Source organism: Scomber scombrus, chromosome 15 (assembly GCF_963691925.1).
Source record: "Scomber scombrus chromosome 15, fScoSco1.1, whole genome shotgun sequence".
Classification (NCBI taxonomy): Eukaryota; Metazoa; Chordata; class Actinopteri; order Scombriformes; family Scombridae; genus Scomber; species Scomber scombrus.
The window spans coordinates 12,523,100-12,528,761 of NC_084984.1; positions in this window are offsets into that span (position 1 = coordinate 12,523,100).

The window sequence follows — 5,662 nt, forward strand, 5'->3', positions numbered from 1 at the left end:
AAATGTGTGTCACACATTGACTACAATTGACTACAGAGAATACAACTCATCATCATGGGTTTTGAATTGGTTGCATATAGTTCACGACCAGTGTTGCATATTGTCTGACACAATGTCAAGGCAGCCTATAAAGCACAACACCACACGTCATTTAATTACTGCTATGAAGAATGAAGAGAAGACTGAGAGGTACAGAATTAGACTTTCAAGTAACTGTGCACCGAACAGAATAGCCTCAGGAGGTCTAAGTGGTCTGGTTTTCATATAAAAAATAATGAACACTGACTCAGATACACCTCAATGCTTCTGCTGACTCTACAGCAGTTAAATGGTTGCAAAACGGTTACCAGCGGCAAGATCATATTTTTCAGTAGGTTCACTTAGAGCAAAATCTTGAAGATTAACAATGTTTTTGTTTTACAAGCAGGGCTGGCGTTATTAGAGCAAAAACTTTTATATAAATGAGAGTGTTGTTCCGCTGTTTAAGCTGGGAGTGAAAAAACACAGTTGGTACATTTGGCCAAAATTTTTCCTGCCACTAACAGGGCCAAAGACCACAAAAAATGAAGCACAGTCTCGCTGAGAAATAAATAATGGCCAGGTCAATATGTCTTCTCATCCATGAATTGTTAAAACAATTAAGCAGAAAGTTGTTTTTGAAAACGCCAGAGTGAGTCTCTTTGTCTTTGCACTATCTATTATTGCTGGAGGCCAGTCTAATTGCACTGAGGCCATTTTCAGATTCAGCACTTCCACCGTGTTAGAAATGCAATCACTGGTGTCCCACGGCGCTGCGGTTTATTGCTCTACTCGCTCCATGTTATTTCAGATGATATGAAGTGAAACACAGAACAATGTGCAGTTATGCTCTAAGGCCAAATCAGGGAGAAGTTGTCGAATCATCTTGTCGAATCGTTTTGTGTAGTTTCTATCTGCAGGGGACATCCTCGCGCCTGAGGTTTGCACAATAGGAAGATCTTGTCTTTTGTCTCATCATTCAGGATTTTCCGTGCTTCTTCTCTTCCTCCTCCCAACTCTTTCTTCTCTCCCTTCCTGTTTCTCCACTGTCCTGCTCTGCTAACTATCTTGTGGTTCCTTTCTTTTCATTCATTTGTTTATTATTGTTGTTTACTCATACAACAGCAGGTTATATTAAATATCTAACAATGTCACATTCATTAAATAGCTATTTAAAATGTGTTCCATCACATTTGTGTGATTTATTGAGCATGTCTGGTTAAGTGGACTCATTTTATTGATTATGTCTGAGGCATTAGAGTAAAGCCAGCCCCACAAACACAAATCTGACCCATTTGTCTATTTTAACACAAAACCAAAGTGAGTAAAACAGTCTCTATTAATATCTGGCCCGGTTTACACATGATATATAAATATAATAAAGAATGTCTTTATTAAAAAAACAAAATAACACATTTTCAAACTATTCAACCTCACATTTCTTGCTTATGACTTGCAACAGCATCCAGACAGCAAACAAACCAATTTTTGCCTCCCTGTAGTCAAGCCAAATTACATTGCCAAACTGCTATTTGTTCTAATTCTTGATTCGCTTTCCTATTGAGTGTGAGGAGAGGAGAGGAGAGAGAAAGGATGATTGAAGATGTTGAAAGAAGACACAAAGACTCAACTGAAGTCAAACATTTGCCTCTGAATGGACCATGGCTGAAATCCCAAATTGAGTCCGTAAGAGTAATAGAGCAGGAAAAACCTGCACCTGTGGCTGTTCTGTCAACAAATGACAAGCGATCAGTGATCTCCGTTGTGATGGGGCTTACCAGACACACACACACACACACACACACACACACACACACACACACACACACACACACACACACACACACACACACACACACAGAAACCAGACAGGAATTTCTGGTCTCTCCCCCAGACAGGTGCTTATTAAGACAGCAAAGCCTTTTCCTTTTTTTTTTCCCTTGCGACTTACTTAACCAAGGTCAAGAGATTGAATACGGGAGAAAGAAACTGAGAAAGAAAGAGGTAAAGATCTCTTATAGACCACCCACCACCATCCTCAGGATCTCATATTCTTTTTCTCTCATATAAGACATTTTAAAAGTGGGACAAATTATCAAATCCCCTTCCCGTTTTTTTATGTCTCACCAGTTAAAAACTGCTTGTATTGCAAACGCTGCACAGTTCTGTTTGGGATAAACAAGCAATGAATGTAGTTTTCTATTTACCAGTTGAACGTAGATAAAACCAGGGCTTTGTCAAGCCTCAAAGTTTCCAGAGAAGCTGTCTTGGAATTCCCAACAGATGGAAGGAAATCCGTATAATTCATAAAGCCTTTGAAAACCAGCTTGTGTTTATTTGAGGATCTAAAAATGCTCTTTTTTGTTATTTTATCTTCTATCCTCTTTCAGATGAAATAGCTGCATTTTACATTATAAATCCCTCTACGTTTTTTTTCTCTCTAGTATATTTAATGACTGGGTGTTTTTTCTCCCATTCTCAAAGATATTAACTCAGGACCATCCTCCATTCTGCTGAGTGCAGCAATCTGAAACAAACTGATGCTTTTAATATTCCTGCTATTGTTGTGGCTTTTCTCATCCCGTTGTTAATCTGGAGGTTGTTTGATATGTGAAGCCAATGCACTTTGGGAATTTCTTGTGGTGGGTATCGATGGAGAATGGCATGTTCTTTATGAATCAACGATAAGTGAGATTGTGTGGGAGCAAGGGCAGCACTTACTCTGTGGGTAGATGGGATGGTTGTGGTCATCATCATAGGTTTTTTTCCCTCTATATGCGAGCAGCATGAGATTGTACTATGATGGATCTGACATGACAGCAACCAAAAAACAGGACTGTGTCTGTGTTTTCTAGATTTTACAGTTATGTGTTTCATTATGCATTTTCTATGTGTGTGTACATTTGATGACCTGTAAGCTTTATAGGAAAGTGTGTGCGTCAGTGGGTGCTGCACTTTACAGCACTCATTAAGCTTGGTTGGATGGTAACTGTAACTCATTAAAACCTAGTTTACCCAGTGCATGTGTATGGACCCAGAAAGCCAGTATATAGGCTATATGGAGGGATCAGATTTACTCAGTGCATACTAAGGAGATAAGCACTGTATACTGTATATTTTTATTGTATATGTTGTTGCAGTTAAAGGGGAAGTATCATGCCCATTTCCAGGTCTATATTTTTATAGACCTTCTAGGGCTCTACTGGAATATCTTTGCATGATTTACAGTCCAAAAAACTGGACCATTATGCATCCCCTCAGTTCACTGTCTGTTTGCAACAGGCAGTTTCAGCTCCTATCTCTTTAAGCCCCCCCTCACTATGAGGCCATCTGATTGGTTAATTTCTGGAAATTGTCCCTTGGGAGACTTCCACTAGCTCCAGAAGCTACATAAAAAAACAGTAGTAGTAGGATTTCTTTTTCTTATTCTTGACTCATGATTTGAACTTCTCAAATACGTCCATACATGTTTGAACCAATCCAAAACATGTGAGTGGACAATGTGAACAACAGAATGGAAAGCAATTTGTGGGCATGCACAATCAATCTGATGTCAGCTCGATTGAAAGTAGAGATAGCATTGCTAGGCAACATTGGCTTTTCACTTTCAGGGAGCATTTTAACATGTATTTACCTCAAGGTTTGACCATGTTTAATATAGATATCTTACATCATAACAGTATGAAAATATCGCAAAAATAACAAAAAGCATGAATCCCCTTTAAAGGAATTGTTCATCATTTTGGGAAATACACCTATTTGCTTTTTTTATAGAGAAAATCAATACAACTCTGTATTTATGCTAAATATAAGGCTACAGCTAGCAACCAAATATCTTAGCTTAGCATCAAGTCTAGAAACGGGGAAGCAGCTAGCCTAGTTTTATCCAAGGTTAACAAAATCTGCTTACCAGCTCCTTAAAGTTCTCCACTAGCTCCACTAAAGTATGTGAACTAGCTGTTTCCTGCTAGTTCCTTCAAGTCTTAAAGCTAACTGGCTTTTGGCTGAAGCCTTATATTTAGCGTTTGGATTTTCTCACCTGGCAGTGGTAGCCAAATGATCTGAAAAATGTTGACCGAATCCTTCAAGCAGAGTTACTACTTTCCTTCTACTACCATCCTAAAAAACAAAGTACATCCAGCAAAGCAAAATACTGTGTATCTTTATTGTTATACCACAGAGTTGTAGTTGTTGCTCTATCAGTATTCACACTAGATGAAACTGTAATTATTTTGTGCTCCAATCTGAGTTCCCTGCTTAAGAGCATCATCTCATTCCTCATCTCTCCCTCTCCCTCAACACACATAATAATTAATCACCACATTTTAATTTAGCACAATACACCATGACCTCCATTCAGTCTCTGATAATAACTATGAGAGTGAGCAGGTGCTCTCATCATCCTAATGCACTGGCGGGTAATGCGATCTCCTGGGTAGACAGGTTGTAAGCGAGTGACTTCCCCTGCCATCTCTTCAAATCCCACAGGGCAAAATCTACGCTGATCTAAATTATTAAAATGGACACAAGTCTGAATGATTTATCTTCAGGAGATTTATTTTTCCTGTTACCTTAGATAACCTGTTTGTGACATTTCTTCTTTTTTTCATTTCTTTCTCTTTCTTGTCAAATGTCTGTGTAACAACAACAACAAAAACTTTCCTCCTCTCCATTCCCCCTTGGCCAACATGACTGACATGCTGAATAAAACTACAAACCACTGTCAGTGTTGAGGAACCACTCCGGGTCTTGCTCTCTAGATCTGTCCCAGCTGCGACAAAACATTTGCAGAGGTGACAAGAATGTTTATTATCTGTTTGGGGGAAAAGAAAAACAAGTGTGTAAGATTATCTGAGCGTATGTGTGTGGTCAACCATCAGCAGTATCATGACACTGAGTGCCAGATGTGCCCCTGTTACATTATAGATGATAGTGGCAAACATAAGGTCTGCATGAGGTTTCCACATCAATGTCCCTTTCTTTGTCCATTTGTAAGATCTGCTGCATCTAAGTAGCTAATGCTCTCTCTCTCTCTCTCTATATATATATATATATACTATTGATAAATCTGATGATTATTTTCTCGATTAATCGCTGTCTATAAAAAGTAGACGATTAATAATTAAGTAGTAAAATAGAAAATAGTTTTAAAAAATGCCTGTTATAATTACCAGAGTCAAAGTTGACACCTTCATATGTCTTGATATATTTTGTTTGATATATTTTGTATATTTAACAGTTCAAAACCCAAAGATAATAGGTAGTATGACAAAGAATATCGTCACATTTGAGAAGCTGAAATTGATGCTAATGATCAGCATTTTTGCTAAAAGATGATTAGAACAATTATTTGATTATCAAAATAGTTTCCAACAAATTTTCTGTCAATTAATTAATAGACTTATCATTGCAGCTCAAGAACAAAAATAAAGATATAGGAACAAATAGCAGCTTCAAATGAAGATAGTGTGATTTGACTTGACCAGAAAAATGAGTTTGTTTGCAATTTGACAGCTAGTGTAGAAGATGCCAAAAAACATGATTAGGTCATACACGAAACATATTTTAAAAATATGAGGAATGTTCATGGTGTAACTGGTTTGTATGTGTGCATGTTGTCATGGTGTGCGTCTCTAAGTCTTAA